The sequence below is a fragment of the Sycon ciliatum genome, chromosome 10, assembly GCF_964019385.1.
Source record: "Sycon ciliatum chromosome 10, ocSycCili1.1, whole genome shotgun sequence".
NCBI classification, from domain to species: domain Eukaryota; kingdom Metazoa; phylum Porifera; class Calcarea; order Leucosolenida; family Sycettidae; genus Sycon; species Sycon ciliatum.
The window spans coordinates 22444039-22464417 of NC_088652.1; the positions used below are offsets into that span (position 1 = coordinate 22444039).

General features: G+C 47.7%; 1 long non-coding RNA gene across 1 annotated transcript; it reads left to right on the forward strand.

Annotated features, from left to right (window-relative positions):
• The first annotated feature begins 857 nt into the window (after positions 1-857).
• LOC135826526 (uncharacterized) lies at positions 858-16332 on the forward strand. The gene is made up of 3 exons (XR_010555317.1): positions 858-1459; positions 13959-14029; positions 16243-16332. It is a non-coding gene; the product is annotated as an uncharacterized LOC135826526 (long non-coding RNA).
• Positions 16333-20379: the final 4047 nt, after the last annotated feature.

A 20379-nucleotide genomic window follows, 5' to 3' on the forward strand; every position in this document is an offset into this window, starting at 1 on the left:
AGATTTATCACGACAAACAGTCCGTATTTCAAATACCAGAACGATAACCTCATGAATCCCGATTTTATGATTGCACAACCGTTGCACCACCACCTACTCATGCAGTGACAATGCTGCACTAGGCACTGTTCAACTGCGCAACCCCTCAGCAGTCAAATATAAGCAGTCAATATTGACACATTATCACTCCCTTAGTATTGACTCGCATAGATTTTTGCCATACCTAAGCAGTCAAATATTCCTGCATATTTCACTCCTTAGGGCTATATTGACTGCTTATATTTGACTGCAGAGGGGTTGCGCAGTTGAACAGTGCCTTGTGCAGCATTGTCACTGCATGAGTAGACCATGGTACAACGGTTGTGCAATCATAAAACCGGGATTCATGAGGTCATCGTTCTGGAATTTGAAATACGGACTGTTTGTCGTGATAAAACTAATATTGACTTCGTACTTGGTCAGTATAGGAAATAAAAACCTCGTAAAAGACCTCGGCTTCGCCTCGGTCTTTTACTCGGCTTTTATTTCCTATATTGACCTCGTACTCAGTCAATATTAGATACATATAATAACGTGCCGAAAGCAGCGCCAAGGCTTATGCACCCCCTTCCTGGGATGGGTTTTTGTACTCTGCATGACTCAATGGAAATGCAAACGCGGGGCTACTTGTTTGAGTCGCGGGTCGTAATTTCTTGCCTCCTTGAATGAAGACGATGAAGTACACACACATGTGTAGATACCGCCGGCGGTAGTCTGAAGTCAGTCGTTATTATGCTGCGATGATGCGAATCGAAGGTGCATAAAATAGTCATGAATTTTTCTCCTGCCTGAATCCATGTTCTGGTTGGCTATCGGCCTTGTGCTCCCTTGAGCCTTTTCACAGTTTGAACAAGGACAGCTCACCTGCCCTGGTAAATACTTTGGTGAATGAGTTACTTGCACGGCTACTCTGGATGTGCTCGAGATAGAGGACCCGACTATACCTACACGGGACGCAACTGAGTTGCTCCTAGATTTTCTGTCGATACCAAAGGAAAAGTCGTACTACTAGTATTGTGTAGAAATGTTGTATTGCCGAAGATAAAAGCAGGCCGAAAGGTAGTTGACGCAACAAGTAACCATAGTCGTTTTTCGCCTGCCGTCCATGCAAGGAGACAGGGGTTCCTTGCTTTGGAAGCCATTATCTCGCTCTGGTGTGGCATTCGATACATTGGACGAAGACAGCGGCGTTCCTAGCGGAATTCAACCCGGTGAGTCCTTCGTCGGCATCGACTGGAAATGCGTCACGACATTTCGCCATTGGGCAGGACACAGTCATGACTCCCTAAGCACCTTTGAGGTTCCGGCCAACGGCTCGACAAAAAAACGACCGCGACGATGTCATGGGTCTAGTCACCATTGTGCTGGCGGAATGCGAACACTGAGAGGCACATGTCCCTGCGAACGACCTGGATGGCAGGTGAGCATGAGAACATTATTAATTTTTTGATAAATATTTGAAAATGAAGTAGGTCGATGTACTTCCTCCGCTTAGGTTGCGCTTACACGACGACAAACCCTTTCGAGAAAGGCTTCACGGTGAGCGAGAAAAGTACTATCGCGCTCACACAAGACATTATTCTTACAAGTATCAGAGAGAGAGAGTAAAACAACCTATTTCGCTACTCTGTGGTGAAATTCGCCGGGCGCGCGGAGAAATGAAATATTCATCATGTGGATTGCCACCGAGTTTCTTCTTCGTTGTTGGAGAAGACGACTCATGCAGGATGAATGACCATAGTGCTGCACTGGTGTTTTTTTGTTTGTTGAGACTTCAAAGTCTTGAGGTTGCGTTCTTAGTGCATATATCTGACGAGATGAAGGAGGGATCGACTCGGCTAGTTTTGTTCTTCTCGCGAAGGAGAAGTCAGGGCATGCAGCTCTGGCTGCACAGTGATTTCATCTCGCTCACGCAACAATGGCAACATTTGCTGCTGTACCAAGATGCTCGGTAGGCTGTCCAAGGCTTTTAGGAGACATATGCTTCGGCGGATGCTAAGTATCCACGGAGTTCTCCACTCCTCTGCGATCTGAGTACTGGGCATCAACAAACTGACTGGCACTCGAGCAGAAAAAGCCGTAAAACAGTATGGTATTCATCAGACATTATGCATAAACGCTCAGCGATTGTACTTTTATCGTTGCCCCCCCCCCCCTCTGGAGTTTCTGAGCAAAAGTTTATGTTTTTCTCGGTGCGATTATGATTTTCGTGGCACGCGACCTAATCACCATGGTCACTTGCCTGTATCCGTTATTTTGCGGTTCGTGTGAGCGCAACCTAAGCAAAACTTTGTTGCATTTTGCAGTTCAGTCCAAAGCATTCTATGGCCACAAACCCGCCTTGCAGAGTGGAAAAAAGCAGCATTTGAGAGATAACGTTAGTTACAGGTGTCACACAGCTCGTTTCGAAGCAGCCCGGCTTGTCTCTTCAACTGGACGTGATGACGACTCACTCCCTGATGAGTCTGCATCATCGCTGACTTTCGCATCCAGCACTGCCAGCTTTTGCTCTGCAGCCTTTACAAGTTTCTGAGACACTAATTGATCGTGGAAATCGCCAAGAGTTTTTTTCGCTTGAACTGTGAGCTTGACGATCCCCACTGTGATGCTGGTAGTTGTTGTCTCAACCATTCTCCAGAATGCTATGGAAGGAGCCATGCAGACACAACCAAAGGCTCCTCATCTAGCCAGCGGGGTATTCGTGCCAGTACCCTTCCACAGCCTGCAGAAGCTCCTTCCGGGTTTCCTTTGCCACGAGTGACACATATGTTTGCAGGCAGTGCAAGAACGCCAAGTCGTTGATGTTGAGATCGGGACTTTGCGCCGGCTGAACGAGAACCTGAATGTCGAATCCTTCTGCTTTCTGCTGCGCTGCAAACACACGTGCATTGGTTTTGGCTGTGTGCGGACTCGCACAATTGTGCTGGCACAGCAGTGGCTCCGCGGATTCTGGTCACTTCTGCAAGCCACACGGTCTTTCGAACTGTTTCTCTTTTTCGCACTTTTGTGTCATCCGCCTGGGTTTGTGTTCTGGTGACATCCTCTCAGGAAATGGCTCGCTTCGTTGATTTTTCGAAAAGGACTCCATGCTCTTCGGAGGTTCAAATGCCTGCCAGAGCAATGGATGCCACCGTGGCTACCCTATGCCGCGGGGATAGATCACGACATGTTTGTCTAATGCCAACATGAAGATTATGACACGAACACGAAAGAAAGCAACGAAGGTTTGCTTAACAGAGGAAGTAGACAAATGTTTTCTTGTTAGCTCAATCTCTGGGCAACTATCAACAGTACATACCCCACCCCTCCACCTAAGGCCTCGGTCACACTAAGTGAAAAATGCTGCTCCAGCGTCTGGAGCATGAGTTTTTCCTTGTCAACTGATGAAAATGGGGAAATTTGAGTGTCACATGGAGCAGGGTCTCGCGCGACAAATCAAATGGATGGACACTGCAGCTGCAAGCACTTGCATGAAGAAAAAAACAGCGTTTTTTTAAGTAGGGTAGTGTACCGTACCCTTTCGTAGGGATTTGTGAAGTGCTTCGGCAGAAGCAAAATTGCTGTGTGACTCTACGGCAGTGTCAAGTGCTTGGGTTTGACGCTCCATCCAGTGTGAAGTGCTTGGGTTTGACGCTGCCTCCAGTGTCAAGTGCTTGGGTTTGACGCTGCATCCAGTGTCAAGTGCTTGGGTTTGACACTGCATCCAGTGTCAAGTGCTTGGGTTTGACGCTGCATCCAGTGTCAAACTTCCCATAGTGTGACTATGGCCTAAGAGTGTGCAGCTCATCTATTGGTGATCTTTCCATAAAATTTGAAGCTAACATCATTTCATGATGCAATGTGCACCTTATTATCAGACGTATATTCTGATCCTATGGTTACCAAAGCTGCATTTAATACTGTGAAACTAGAGTAAGAAGCTTGTGATGCGTGGTAATGCGTTGACACTCTGTCCAACTTGGCTGCAAAGAAGGTCCAAATTGTGCTCTTGGGGATGTTGAAATCCATTGAGAAGTACAGCAGTCACGATGGTGTCAGGGGTGCTATCCTTGCAGCCAGTAGCACTGCTGGTGCTATCCTTGCAGCCAGTAGCACTGCTGGTGCTATCCTTGCAGACAGTAGCACTGCTGGTGCTATCCTTGCAGTCAGTAGCACTGCTGGTGCTATCCTTGCAGTCAGTAGCACTGCTGGTGCTATCCTTGCAGCCAGTAGCACTGCTGGTGCTATCCTTGCAGCCAGTAGCACTGCTGGTGCTATCCTTGCAGCCAGTATCACTGCTGGTGCTATCCTTGCAGCCAGTAGCACTGCTGGTGCTATCCTTGCAGCCAGTAGCACTGCTGGTGCTATCCTTGCAGCCAGTAGCACTGCTGGTGCTATCCTTGCAGCCAGTAGCACTGCTGGTGCTATCCTTGCAGTCAGTAGCACTGCTGGTGCTATCCTTGCAGCCAGTAGCACTGCTTGTTCATTTTTACAGTATGTATGTGAACTACAGTGCAGATATGTGTTAAAAAAAGCAGTAAGGACACGGGCCACAGTCATCTAATCAGATCTCAATGTACTTCACATCTCGCATCACGAAAGTTGAGCCAAGCTCAAATTCTGCGGTGGGCCGGTTGTGACAGTTGCGTAAGTAACTCGTATGCAACCACGACATTCTGTGCAGTGCTTTCACAGTCAAACGTGATTTACGTGCACTCCCCTAAAAATTTCGACCTAGGTTCAGCATGCACATAATGCATCGTGACCATGGATAACATGCACCTGCCATCTTATACATATGCAGCCATGCAACCCCTAAGAGGGGAACCGGCTACGTCCCTGATTCACTAATGTGCATAGGCAAGTACATTTTACACCAAGTGATGTTCATGATCTCCTGACAGTTGAGTGGTGTACAGTCAGATCTCGCTAATCTGATCCTCTTTTATCCGGCTCCCTTGCCATCTGGAAGAAAATCGCTGGTTACCGATTTACAGCATATTCCATGCATACTGTTAGGTTCACGATTTCACATATGCACGCACTCGCACACTCGTACGCACTCGCACCCTCGAACTCACCTTTACAGGCGCGCACTCACTTTCACTCTCGTACTCACCTTTTCGGGCGCGCACTCACTTTCACTCTCGTACTCACCTTTACAGGCGCGCACTCACTTTCACTCTCGTACTCACCTTTACAGGCGCGAACTCACCGTTCCGGGCGCGCACTCACTTTCACTCTCGTACTCACCTTTTCGGGCGCGCACTCACTTCCACTCTCGTACTCACCTTTTCAGGCGCGGACTTACCTTTACTCTCGTACTCACCTTTACAGGCGCGAACTCACCTTTTAGGGCGCGCACTCACATTCACTCGACGTACTCACCTTCACAGCCTCGTACTCACCCTGGTTGCTTTTCCTAATCTTTTCTTTCTTTGGCCTGGGTAGCTGGACTCGCGCTTTAGCACATTTATCTCCATAGCTACCCAGGCCCTAGATAAGCTCTTGCTGGAGCATTTGCTCTCCCCCTTCTACCTCTTCTTGTCTTGCTTGCCTTGCCTGGACTTTTGTTTTGCTTGCCTGACATTATTCTATACGAACCTCTGAGATTCCTTGTCGTTGTCAACTAATACTTGGCCCGATCGTCTAAGCGTGACTGTACCAGTCCTAACATTGGCGCCCAACGTGGGGCTCGAACCCACGACCCTGAGATTAAGAGTCTCATGCTCTACCGACTGAGCTAATACTTGGCCCGATCGTCTAAGCGTGACTGTACCAGTCCTAACATTGGCGCCCGATCTTTCGCTCGACCTCACGACCCTGAGAACCGTAAGTACCCCTGCTCTACCGACTGTATTGCGTTTTACTTGTGTCTCGTTTCGTTTCGACTCGACTTCGTTCTCGTAGCACCTTGCTCGTCGTGTTAGCTTTCAATATTTGTATCGTTCCAAACTTTCGGTAGGCGCCCTTCTTGCATTTTACTTGTGTCTCGTTTCGGTTCAACTCGACTTAGTTCTTGTAGTACCTTGCTCGAAATTCTAGCTTACAAATCTTTGTGTCGTACCGAACTTTTGTTGGGCGCCATCTTTCTTTTTTCTATCATTCCAAACTTCTGTACCGTTCCAAACTTTATAAACGAAAATGACTGTTGATCCGTGTCGCATACCTGCTGGTAGTTTCCCTGTGTTTTCTGGCGCGCCTGGCGAAGATATCGAGGTATTCTTTCTAGAGTTTGATTCAGCTTGCGAGGCGTATGGTTTTCCACCTGTCGAGCGCTGCGAAAATTTGTTGGATACCGATTTTGATCAAATTTGTAGTTCACCTGTCGCCTCGTCCTCGAGACTTTTGATTAATGATCGCGATGCACTGCGGTACCGATTCTTGCGCAAATCTTTGAGGAAAGAAGCATCGAGATTTTTGTTGGCCTGCGATAAATCGGTAGTCGAAGATTATGTACAATTGAAAACTGTGTTGGTTGATCACTTTTTGCCAAAAGAGAATTCGTCTCTGTTTCGAGTCAAACTGCGCCATCGTAGACGATCCCCAAACGAATGTTTGGTAAAACTCGCCACCGATATAAGACTAATGACTGCGCGTGCATATCCTTCTGCGACGTCGGAAGTAATCGACGACATCGCAAAAGAAGCGTTTATCGATGCGTTAGATCCACCAATTAAAGATAAAGTAATCGATTTCGATCCACAGACACTTGACGCCGCACAGCGTAGAGCTTTGGTAGTGGAAACAAACTTACAGAAGTCGAGTACGGTCCTCGCAGCTGCGGCCGCCGAATTTGCATCTGTTTCTCAAGTACGCGCACCATCGAAAACTTTTGACGAAGACGAACTTGTTGAGCGTGTAGCTGAGCGTGTTAGCAAAATTTTGTTGGAACACCAGAAACCGGCGAGTAGTCGACCTCGCTCACCTTCGCCTGAGCGCCGAGAATTCAAACGTCCGCACAGCTCGGAATCGCGTAGCCAAATGGGGGATCGTAGGTCGGATCGTAGAATCAGTTTCCGCGAACCGCCTGTTTGTTTCTTTTGTCAGCGTCGAGGACACATTGAACGTGACTGTTTCACCAAAAAGCGTTCCCAAAACTCGCAACATTTTGGCGACCGCTCGGACTCACGTAATTCTTTAAACCGCTTTTAGTGGCTGACGAGAGGCTGCCAACCACTTCGACTCCGATATCGAAAATCACCACCGATACGAACACTTTTGCCTCGACATTTAAACCTTTTACTTTGTTACTGCCGTACTCGATCCTGTTATTTACGATGTTCCTCCATGCCGTTCATTCTGTTAAGTTGACTGTCACTCTGTTATTACCGTGCTCGATCCTGTTCTTTACGATGCTTGTTCACGCTCTTAAATTTGTTACGTCGATTATTGTGAGATTTCCGTTCTTGTGCATTGCCTTAGTGTTACGCTTACTGGGGTTCGTGGTTTCTATTGTGAGGGGGGTTGTTTCCCCTGTGTTCACCCGAACTGCCCACTGCGTTCGTCGATATTGGACGAAAGGCTGCCATTTGCAAATAAAAATTTCCAGACGACAAAAAGGCAAAGGCGCAGTGGTAGCAGCTCTGGTGGACACGGGGGCAGCATTCACGGTTATTCGAAAAGATGTATTTGAAACATTTGCACCGATGACTACACTCGCGCCTCAGTCCACAGTTGGTATCGATGCACTCCAAAGCGCGACGGGGTCTTCGATTAAAGTACATGGGGTCGCGCAGGTTTGTATCGCATTCGACCATTCGACAGTAGTAAAGACTAAAGCTTTGGTAGTGGAGGGGGTACAAGAGGAGGTGATTATTGGTGTAAACACGTTGACTGGCCATGGCATGAGCATTTCATTCGAGTCCGACCACACACTTACCGCGTATCGAAAATCGTTTCCGTTGCGTTCGAAGAGTTCCGTAATTCCAAAACACACCATCTCATCCTCATCACCTCTATTCCCAAAGCTTGACGATAATGTTCCGATAGAAGATAAGAGTTTGCTTAATAAGTATAATTGGTCTGGTTGTGTGGGGGATAGCGCTGCGATTAAGCATTTACAACGACTTTTGTTAAGCATGCGATCGGTAATTGCGGTAGATGATAATGACGTTGGAAAGACAGACGAAATACATCACACTATCACACTTACCGACAATCGTCCGATCAGCCACAACGCCCGTCGATTATCACCGGATAAAGCGAAGCTGACTCGTAAATTAGTAGATGACATGTTGGAGTAAGATATAATCGAACCGAGTTCTTCACCGTGGGCAAGCCCAATTGTTTTAGCGAAGAAGGACGGAGGTGGGACACGATTTTGCGTTGATTATCGAAACTTGAATAACGTCACGCGAAAAGACGCTTTTCCTTTACCGCGCATCGATGACACGCTCGACGCATTGCACGGCGCAAAATACTTTTCGACTTTGGATTTGCAATCGGGGTATTGGCAAGTTTTGGTAGCGCCCGAAGATCGAGAAAAAACCGCTTTCGTCACGCCCCACGGTCTCTACCAGTTTCGCAGAATGCCTTTCGGACTCACTAACGCACCCGCCACGTTTCAGCGATTAATGTATACGGTTCTTAAAGGTCTTTTGTATGTTAAGTGTTTAATCTATCTCGACGACATAATTGTTTTTGGTCGCACGCGGGAAGAGCATGCGGAAAATCTCTTAGCTGTTTTGAAAGCTCTCGAGAGCGCAGGTCTTAAGATTAAACCTAGGAAATGCAATTTGCTGCGTACGGATGTTTCTTTTCTGGGACATTGCATTTCAGAAAAAGGGGTTACACCAAGTGCAAAGAAAGTAGATCAAGTTTCTGAGTGGCCGATTCCGAAGACAATCAAACATGTAAGAGGGTTTGTGGGTTTCGCAAACTATTATCGCCGCTTCATTCGTAACTTTGCTCGTGTTGCTGCACCTTTGACGAAATTGTCCAGGAAAGGTCAAGTTTTCAGTGGGGTAAAGAACAGTTGGATGCATTTATGAAACTAAGATCCGAACTTGCAACTGCACCTGTTTTGCCGTATCCAAACTGGAACCGTCCGTTTATTTTAGACACTGACGCATCGAATTCCGGACTTGGCGCAGTTCTTTCACAGCTTGATGATGGTGTAGAACGACCAATTGCGTTTGCTAGTCGTAGTTTATCGGACCCGGAACGAAATTACAGTACAACGCGACAAGAACTTCTTGCGGTAGTATGGGCGACTGAACATTTTCGAGTCTACCTTTTGCATGCGCAGTTTCAGATTCGTTGCGATCACCAAGCGTTGAAATGGCTACGTACTTTCAAAAATCCAAGGGGACAAGTTGCCCGTTGGATCGAACATTTGTTGGAATATGATTATGCATGGATACATCGCCCGGGCGCACAACACGGAAACGCAGATGGTCTTTCACGATACCCTGTCGATGACGCGCCGCCCACGATTAACTCGCTACATTTTCTAGGCAGTGATGAGGCATGTATGGAATGGCAAGAAGCTACTGACAACGATCAAGATCTTAAAGAAATCAAAAACCTATTACAAAGCGACAACCGCAATAAGCAACCGACTCGTCCAGGCGCACGCGCTCTATGGACCGAAAAAGGTAAACTTTTTGTCGACAATGGTTTGGTTTATCGAAGACTTCAGATTAATGCTAGCCAATTGATTGTTCCTCGCACATTTCGTAGTCGTATTATTCGTGAAGCGCACTCGACAGCAGTGACCGGCCATTTCGCCACACGACGCACGATTGCATTAGTCGCGAAAAAGTATTTTTGGATTGGGTTTCGCGCTGAGATTGACGAATTTTGTCGCAGGTGTACCGACTGTCAGCGTTCGAAAGCAAAGAATCCAGTTGATCGTGCACCTTTGCAACATTTGGCTTCTTCCAAACCGCTTGAACTAGTTGCAATGGATCTGATGGGCCCACTGCCAATTTCATCGTCAAAAAATGCATATATTCTCGTGGTTGTTGATCATTTTTCAAAATGGACTGAATGCTATCCATTGCCAGATATTCGTGCATGTACTGTCGCTCAATGTTTTGTAAAAGAGTTTGTGTCTCGCCATGGTTTACCTGAGCGCATTCACACTGACCAGGGTAAGCAGTTCGAATCACTATTGTTTCGCGAGCTATGCCTACGTCTTGACATTGATAAATCACGAACGACTCCGTATCATCCGCAGGGCGATGGTGTTGTTGAGAGAGCGAATAGAACGATCCAGAATATTTTGAAGATTTTTGTTGATGAGGCCAATTCAAATTGGGACGAGCTACTTCCTTCGACGATGTTAGCGTACAATACGAGTGTTCACGCGTCTACGAATTTTACGCCGTATTCTTTAATGTTTGGTCGCGAGGCACACATGCCTCTCGATATTTTGTGTCCTCCGCCTGCCGACTCACTTCCTGAAACGCACGAATCTTTTGCGAAAGAACATGTTTCAAAGTTGCGTTCCTCCTACGATTTGGTTCGACAACATCTCGATTCTAGTCAACGTTGTTCCAAAATCCGTCACGATCGAAAATCTCGCGCTAGTCCATTGAATGTAGGTGACCGAGTTTGGTTACATCGACATCCGCCGCCTCAAGTTTCGCCTAAATTTTTCAAATATTGGTCGGGACCTTGGGAAATTGTAAGGAAACCGACAGACGTTACGTATGCGATTGAACCTCGATTTGAGAGTCCTATCCGCCATTGGCCTTGCACAGTCCATCGAAATCGCCTTCGGAAATGTTTGACACAAATGGGACCTGCTGCACGAACACCGCCTGCTGCGCCTACACGAACAACTCTTGCTGCGCCTCCGCGACCTACACTTGCTGCACCTACACACACGTACCATACTCGTTCTCGCCCTCCGACTTAATTTAATATTCTTTACCGATATTATTATTATTATTATTATTTGTGCTCCCGCGTCAATGGGCTCGCCCAAATTCGCTTGCACCGAACCATGCGAAAAAAGGCCACCAGCAGGCAGGCAAAGAAAAATAGAAAATGGTGTCACATAAACTAATACAAACAAGAATATCATTATTGATGACATTAATATACTGAATGAATGGCAAAGGCCATGTGAATACGGATAATACGGATAATCAGAGTACCAACAACAAAGAATGTAGCTCAAACCATTGCAGTGCCAACTTCCTTCACCAGTACTCTGCCTTGTACGCATCTGTAACTGCGTTGCACAGATATGTCCATTCACGGCGATCCAGTGCTCGCTGAGCCATCAGCTGCAAGTCCCCTGGAGTCCTCAGACGCCGATAAGTGTCCTTTAATTCGGTGTTGGTTTGTTTGGTGTGTGTGGTCGGTTGTTTTGCTTCGTTGTTCTCGTCCTGGGTGTGGGGCTTCACTCATCACCATGATAGCGAGTATGTCTCTTTCGCCTGATGAAGAAATGGCAGCAGCCCTCTTGCTTCCGCTTCCGCCGAATTCGCCGCCCTCGTCTCCTCCGCCTCCACCTCCGCCCCAAACGCCGCCGCCGCATCCGAATTGCGCCATGTTAGAGCCATGGGATATCCAACCATGGGGGACGCCGCCGGAATTCGATGACTGGGTGCGGCAAGCACCGTCGCCGCCGTCGCCGCAGACGCCCGTCCTTCCATCTCCACCACCGACGCCCGGACTAATCAGGCCGGCACGATTGGACGCCGCGCGTCGCCACCTTATTATACCACCGCGCCCCCCATCGGCAGAGGAACTGATAACGGCTATTCGCCAGCGCCTGAATATCCGCACTTACCGACCACCGCTCCGACGACCACGCCCGCCTCCTCGACAACGACCACGCCCACAGCCTCGACAACGACCACGAACGATACGCCCGACGATACGCCCGACGAGACACCGATACTTCGACGCCGACGTTCTGCCACCGCACCGCCTTATTATGCCGACCATGCCCCGCCACGCACCGTACCGTCACTGGACTGGCCCTCCACCCAATCGTCGTCCTCGTTATGTGTTTCCTCGTCGGGGTCCGGTTTATGACCACTCCCCCCGTTGGTTTGTATGGTGATGTCCTGGTCCTGATTGTCTGTCTAATGTTGTCCTAATCGTTTTTTGTGCCGACTTGTAGCCATTGTGTTTCCCTTGCCATGTTGTGTGTGCGTTGTTTTTGTTGTTGTGTGGGTGCGTTTCTTTTTCTTCTTTTTTCTATTTTTGAACTTGCGGGTTGTATCATTTGCGCGTGCGGTTTTTTGTGTCTTGTGGGTCTTAGTCCGTTTGTCCCGATGATGTTGCTCGCGCGTTTACTCTTTTCTGAGCGAATGTGCAACTGAGGATTGTCTCGTGTACGAATAATTCTTTGTCGCTTCCTCGCAGATCGACGGAGTTCGCCTCGCCATGCGTTAGCTTATTCCCTTACTGTTTAACGCCTACTGACATTCCTGTTTTTGTTTCTAGTATACAGCCCGCATTTCGACAGATTTCGCCACGTCATGCGCTCGCCTGTACCTTTGTTGTCCACCGTTATGCCTGTGTTTTGTTTGCGTTTATGTGTGTGGACGTGTTGAATGTGCGGACAGGCGCTTCGGAAGTTGTCTTCCGGGGTGCCTGTCGTTTCTTCGTCGTATTTTTCCTTGGTGTTGTGTGTGCGGGCAGGCGCTTCGGAAGTTGTCTTCTTCCGGGGTGCCTGTCGTTTCGTTGTCGTCGTCCTTTTCCTTGGTGTTGCGTGTGCGGACAGGCGCTTCGGAAGTTGTCTTCTTCCGGGGTGCCTGTCGTTTCGTTGTCGTCGTCCTTTTCCTTGGTGTTGCGTGTGCGGGCAGGCGCTTCGGAAGTTGTCTTCTTCCGGGGTGCCTGTCGTTTCGTTGTCGTCGTCCTTTTCCTTGGTGTTGCGTGTGCGGGCAGGCGCTTCGGAAGTTGTCTTCTTCCGGGGTGCCTGTCGTTTCGTTGTCGTCGTCCTTTTCCCTGGTGTTGCGTGTGCGGACAGGCGCTTCGGAAGTTGTCTTCCGACGTGCCTGTCGTTTCTTCGTCTTCGTCCTTATCGTTATTCTTAGATCGCCTCAAGAGTTACAACATTGTATGCATCTTAAATATTGATCACATTCATGATTGTGTTTACTACTGTTTTAACTATTTTTCTTGTTCCCTCAGCAATTATTCGCAGGTCAATTTAAATTTTTTGTTGTCCCATAAATGTCTGTATATTTGAGCTATTTGCAATTTTTCCCCTTCCTTTTCTCCACGTGGACGCGGAGTCTTTTTCAAGCAGGGGTGGTATGTTAGGTTCACGATTTCACATATGCACGCACTCGCACACTCGTACGCACTCGCACCCTCGAACTCACCTTTACAGGCGCGCACTCACTTTCACTCTCGTACTCACCTTTTCGGGCGCGCACTCACTTCCACTCTCGTACTCACCTTTTCAGGCGCGGACTTACCTTTACTCTCGTACTCACCTTTACAGGCGCGAACTCACCTTTTAGGGCGCGCACTCACATTCACTCGACGTACTCACCTTCACAGCCTCGTACTCACCCTGGTTGCTTTTCCTAATCTTTTCTTTCTTTGGCCTGGGTAGCTGGACTCGCGCTTTAGCACATTTATCTCCATAGCTACCCAGGCCCTAGATAAGCTCTTGCTGGAGCATTTGCTCTCCCCCTTCTACCTCTTCTTGTCTTGCTTGCCTCGCCTGGACTTTTGTCTTGCTTGCCTGACATTATTCTATACGAACCTCTGAGATTCCTTGTCGTTGTCAACTAATACTTGGCCCGATCGTCTACGCGTGACTGTACCAGTCCTAACAATACATACAGTATGCGTGTTCGATTATCCGGTTCAATCGTCTACCCGGATATTTCTGTGTGAACGGATGTGTGCGGTTATGCGAGGTCTGACAGTACTGGCTAATGCTACACAACTGTGACATACTGCTGAATCCTATCTTACAAGATCACTGTTCTCATCATCTTTTCATTACAAAACTGCAGATACTCGGCGGCTGCGGAAGGAATGAAGCAAAGAATATGGTGTGCTCTACTCTTTTGATGCAAGACAGCAGGTAAATCACAGTTGAATTCTTCTGTTCAATACTTGTCTGTGTATGCGTGTGTGTGTGGGGGGGGGGGGGGGGTGCTGAGTGTTTTGCGCGTTTGTGTGTGTGTGGGGGGGGGGGGGGAAGGGGTTGAGTGTGTGGATGCATGCGTGTGTAGACGTGTTTGGGTGTGTGCACATGGCCCTCGCAAGCGCTGGAAGGATTGCGTTGTGTCCGAACTAAGAATCCGTGGCCTCACCAAGGACTGGTATCCTATCGCCTGAAAGTCCCATGCTGAGTGGCGGGCTATGTATGCCGAGCCTGCGGAGAATGCGCCTCAGCCTGGCCCAGTGGTATGTACAGATTGCAATCGGTCATTCTCGCGCCCTGGAGATTTTGCTCGCCACAAATGTATGGTTGAGCGGGCCAAGCCGATTGCTGAGCAGCAAGGAGCTTGTCACTGTGGGGATTGTGGGAGTTGGTTTCGTAGCAAGGGCGGTCTAGCTGTTCCCAGCTGTTCTGCTCCTCAGCCTCCCGAGCCCTGTCGAGCCTCTGAATAGGATGCCTGCTGTGCTGTGCGTGCTCACTGCTTTCGGACTGCGCAAGGCCGCGGTCGTCACCGATGCTCGAGGACTGGTCCCCGCACGACTTCCCAGCAGCGTAATTCGATAGCTCATGTATGCGTGTGTTCTCGCCGGCTCCATTTCCTCCACCATCTCCGGTGTCATCAGGCTACGTGCTCCATGTTCCTCCCTGTTGCCCCTCCTGGGCCCAAGTGACCCCTGTGGCAGTGGCTCTACAGGCCAGGTGTGTATGTGTGTGTATATGTGTGTGTGTGTGTGTGTGTGTGTGTGTGTGTGTGTGTGTGTGTGTGTGTGTGTGTGTGTGTGTGTGTGTGTGTCTGTGTGTGTGTACCGTTGATATCTTTACTGCACATTTTCCTCATCCACTTATTGCGATGTGGTGAGCCCGAAAGTGCGGTCATACTTTTCGACTCCACCCGTAGGTTGGGGAGGCTGGGGACTGCCAGCTGTTTGACAGTTCAGTAAGCCGTTGGTGCTGATGTCAGGCTTTTTGAAATGCATACATTACTGCCGGGCGCTGAAGAACAAAGCCCGTAAGAACAACCAGTCTAGAATTTCACCAAGCACACATAGCAATGTATGCACGGTGACTCAACTGTGCATCAACTGTATGTAGTACATGAATATAGGAAAGGTCTAGGCTAGGAGGAATATACAGCCCGATATCGAGACTGGACAGAAACGGCAACACGGACTGCGATGTTTATCCCGAAACCACAAGTGCAATGGCATGGAAAAGAACATGAGCAAAACAACACTAAACTTGCACATGCATTTGGCTTCAACCCGGGGGGGGGGGGGGGGTGATATGAGGCACTAGTCAGACATGGCGCTATTCAACATACTAGTAATGCTCTAGTCTGGTGAGTATCGTATGTGTGTATGTGTATATTATTGTGTACAAGTAAGGTTGGAACGAAATTATATTGCCGATTTTATTGCCCATTTTGTCCACCTTACTTGTAGGAAAGCTCTGCCATTTTGGGCTTGGAGTCCTTTGTGTGCAGAGAGGAGTTTACCTACTGCATACATGTGTGCATGTTCGTCATGTATGCGCTGTGTGTATACGTGTGTGTGTGTGTGTGTGTGTGTGTGTGTGTGTGTGTGTGTGTGTGTGTGTGTGTGTGTGTGTGTGTGTGTGTGTGTGTGTGTGTGTGTGTGTGTGTGTGTGTGTGTGTGTGTGTGTGTGTGTGTGTGTGTGTGTGTGTGTGTGTGTGTGTGTGTGTGTGTGTGTGTGTGTGTGTGTGTGTGTGTGTGTGTGTGTGTGTGTGTGTGTGTGTGTGTGTGTGTGTGTGTGTGTGTGTGTGTGTGTGTGTGTGTGTGTGTGTGTGTGTGTGTGTGTGTGTGTGTGTGTGTGTGTGTGTGTGTGTGTGTGTGTGTGTGTGTGTGTGTGTGTGTGTGTGTGTGTGTGTGTGTGTGTGTGTGTGTGTGTGTGTGTGTGTGTGTGTGTGTGTGTGTGTGTGTGTGTGTGTGTGTGTGTGTGTGTGTGTGTGTGTGTGTGTGTGTGTGTGTGTGTGTGTGTGTGTGTGTGTGTGTGTGTGTGTGTGTACACGTGTGTGTGTACACGTGTGTGTATATATGTGTGTATATGTGTTTGTGGATGCGTGTGTGTGTGTGTGTGTGTGTGTACGTCTGCAGGCGTGTCTGTGTGTGTAGGAGTATGTGCCCCGATATGACATGCAGTACTCCGAATGGGATTCTGAAATGTCCGCTTACTATGGGATGAGGAAGTGGATGGAGCGACGGAAATCATTTCTAAGCCCATGTTCGCGCCTCAGCCCAGGGAAAGTTTGAACATCACAAAGCTTCATCATACAAGCCCATGGGCCTAAGTGGTACCAAGAGTCCATAAATTATGGACAAGAGTACATAGATTATGGACTAGAGTCCAAAGATTATGGACTAGAGTCCATATATTATGGACTCTTGGTCGTACTATGTACATGTATGTAGTAAATGAAGTTTTTTTTGTACATTTCAACCATCAGGTTATTTTTGTTTGCACAGTAGCTTTCAGCAATGTACTTCTCACTTCCTTGGTACTTTTCAATGCCAACTTTTGGCGTCAGCGTATAACCCATGCCCGCGTATACGCCCATGGTCTTGTATAAGCCCATCGGAACGTCCTTGTGAAACAGATAAGCCCATGGGCTTATCTGCGGTACTTTGTTTCTGAAGTATACATACCTGATGACCAATGAACTGATTCTGGCTAGTTTAACACTTGTGTAATCAATGGTGGTAGTGTATTATACTGTATAGCAGGAATTTTCGGACGAAATTATTTTCGGACAAAGCCGAATTTCAACCTTTCGTACGGATTTTATTATTCGTACAGTAAAAAAAGAAGAAAAAAAGTAAATTATCGTGTCCGTTCCCAAAGGGAACTCACGATGGCAGCTAACACCCGATAAACCCTATAAACCCTAGCGGCAGATGCAGCGCCTAACGGTGGGGTGAGGCGATAAGTCTCACAACTAGCACAAGTGCCGAAAACGACCCCATTAGCTGCATCCAAGTTCCCAGTTGACTGTGGGTAGCAGCACGGCTGGAAAAACCGCTCCTAGGCAGGACTTGAACCAGGTACCTCTCGTATCTCAAACATGGTCTTTGACCAACCCACTGTGCCTGCCTGGTCCTGGTATTCGTACAGTTCTGCATGCTAAATGCACATGTTCGCATGCAGTACGCATGTATAGTGTACACATTTTCACATGAACAAATTTTACTTCAAGTATTACGGTATTAACTATTTCAAGTAAAAAAAGAGGCTGTGTACGAAATCATATGAAAATATATTCCGCCCGAAAATTTCTTGCTATTCAGTAATCATACCCACTCTGATTTAGCAAAGGCAAAATGCCCTTCTATGTGGGCATTGGGAAATTTCGTTGGATCCCAGAGAGAAGCGTGGACACTTTCTTTTCAACCTTATTCGTCTTCCTTCGCCAAAGGCCTTAGAACACTACGAATCCTGACCGCTTGTGCAACTCTCCAGAATGCAGTTAGCGATCTCTTGGCATATTAACCATCATCACTTTCATCGCTGTTAGTCCAGAACAAATTCATTCCTCTAGTGTTGATTGCCAGGTGAAATGCATGTAGCAAGTGTTAAGCGCTTTCCTGTGCGGTTTGTAAGTGTTTTTCGGTTTTGTTGGTGCTGTTGCTGTTTTTTTCTTGCAGGCCAAGAACGCAGCAAGGAAGTTCCTCAAATATTCAATAAGAGAGGGCAATCATTGGCTCATTCTCTAATGATGCGCCATCCCTAGCCCCGACCACCATCCCGTAGATGAACTTTACTTTAATAGCTTACCCACTTTACCAATGAGTCAATTAGCAGAGAACTCACACATACTCTCTATATTGCAATGTGTGAAGCGAAGGTAGAGATTCTTCACCTTTTGCTTAGGGCCTGCCACTGGCCTGCTTTGTAATTTGTGCCTGGTGATAAGACTGAGGGTCATGTATCAGATTTCAACTTTGCAACAGGCCCAGTTCATCACCACGCTGCCCCGACTCCCAACTGTATTGCAATGACTTCTTTGCCTTGCAAAATTCTTTGTGATCAGAAGTCGAGTGCAGAATTTTGTTTGGTGATCCATCTTTAAACACACAAGCAGCCCTGAAGGCTTCACAGTTGTCAATACAGTGATCTGGCAAATCTGGTGGCTATACGACTATCTGTACTGGTATGAACTATGGCAATTTAGCCTTAGCTGATCTAGCAGAATTACAGCATCGTAACAGAGGCATGCCCAGCCACTGGACCAGGCGAGGAGCCATATGGTCCGGCCGGAGAAGGTGGGGGGAGGGTCTCCCCGAAATTTTTTGGAAACTAGGGTGCAAAACCCTGCATTCCGGGCACTTTTGGCATTGTGCTAAAAATATGTTTAAAAAAGTGGTCCGGCGAGAGCCAAAGCTGATCTTGGACACAGTAGCAGCTGTCATACACGCCGCTAACTGAACCCAAGAAGCTCAGAACAGCAGCAAAGTGGTGTGGTGTGGTCCAGCACAGGGATGAACCTCACTGCCAGCATCCACAGTTATCGCGCTTTGCAGTGCAATGCAGCAACGCAAGAATAATAATACTGACAGGCATCACAGCAGTCTCATGCGTTAGTGGCACTAGTAGCACTCCCTACAGAACAATGCAAGACAGGCATCACAGCAGTCCAACGCAGTAGTGACACTAGTAACACTCACATCAACTGCACTCCCTACAGGAGGACAATGCAAGACAGGCATCACAGCAGCATAGTGTAGTACAGTCAGACCTCGTTTATCCGGATCCCTCGACACCCGGAAGAAAATCGTTGGTTACCGATTTACAGCATATGTCATGCATACATACAGTACGTGTGTTCGATTTTCCGGTTCCCTCTACTATCCATATTTTTTGTGGAAAACGGATGTGTGCGGATAAGCGAGGTCTGACTGTAATGGCAGTAACAGCACTCACATCAACTGCACACTCCTTACAGGGGACAGTACAAGACAGGCATCACTGCAGCATACTGTAGTGGCACCGACGCCAGCGCACACATCAACTGTACAGGGTAATGCAGGAAAGGCAGGCATCACAGAAGTGACCAGTGGTGCCACTGCCCACAACTGCAGCAGCTGCAATACAATCAGCACACAACTAGAGCCAGGTGGCCACAATGAAGAGCGGTCTGAGGACTACAAGGGCCTTGGCACTATTCACAATCTGTCCACCATAGCTTCCAATCTAACATGTACTTATTGTCCTTTGAACACATACAACCCACTCACACAACTAATATCGTATTCTCGCACAATGCCCCACAGCAGCCATCAACTCAGTATACTTACCCAGACATGCGTACATCATTTTTTCTCCTCTCAGGAACACTCAACAATGGAAATATTGGCAGAAGAGAATGAACTAGAACTAGTAATGAAATAATACAAATTGCAGACGCACACACATTATAAGTGTACAAAGCAGACTCAGCGGAGGACGTTCAGGTTGGTTGTAACTCTGAGTTCCATGCCGCTAGGCAATCATCAGACAACTGATACTCGGGTCTACCCAACAGTATGCTTATAAACACATAGGGCCACAAGCATAAACAATAAGTGTAAATATAGAATTTAAAAAATTGGAGTATGATCGTGGCAATATGCCCTTGCTCTAGGGAAGCAGATGGGCAAAGCGTGGGGCCAGCAGAGCCAAGCACTATTGTCATGTACGATTACAACTTGAGCACATAATTCCATGAAGTTTCTGTTGTCCTGGCACAGACCCATACGCATACACTCACAGAACTAATAACATATGATTGTAGTGACAATGTGGGGAAACATCTAGTGATGTGTTGACGTAAAACCCTCTCTCGTAGCTAAACGTGATAAACAAGCAGAGATGATACCCGCAAAATGAAGCTGGGTTTTGTAATGGTGTGTTGTATGCTGCAAAAAAGTCGTTCTGGGTAATTTATGCATGCAGGATGAAGCCCACCGGTCATTAGGCTGCTGATCAGAGTTTCATGCCCATTGCAAACTTTACGCAGCTGAAGATGAGCACAGAGAAGCAGGGGCTGTCCGTAACGGCACCTCCTGGGACTGTGATACATGGCACTCTGCCTAGCACACTGAGTACTATTCCAGCAGAAATTGTTACTCTCTATCCAAATCACAGCTACTCTGAATATTTCCCTCGAGACAGACCAAATACACTCCATTGAATTCTGCAATGCACCTTTCTGTCTTACCGCTTTTCATGTTGAGAAGGCATTGGTCAATGAGCATCTCGTGAGACATAAAGCAGTG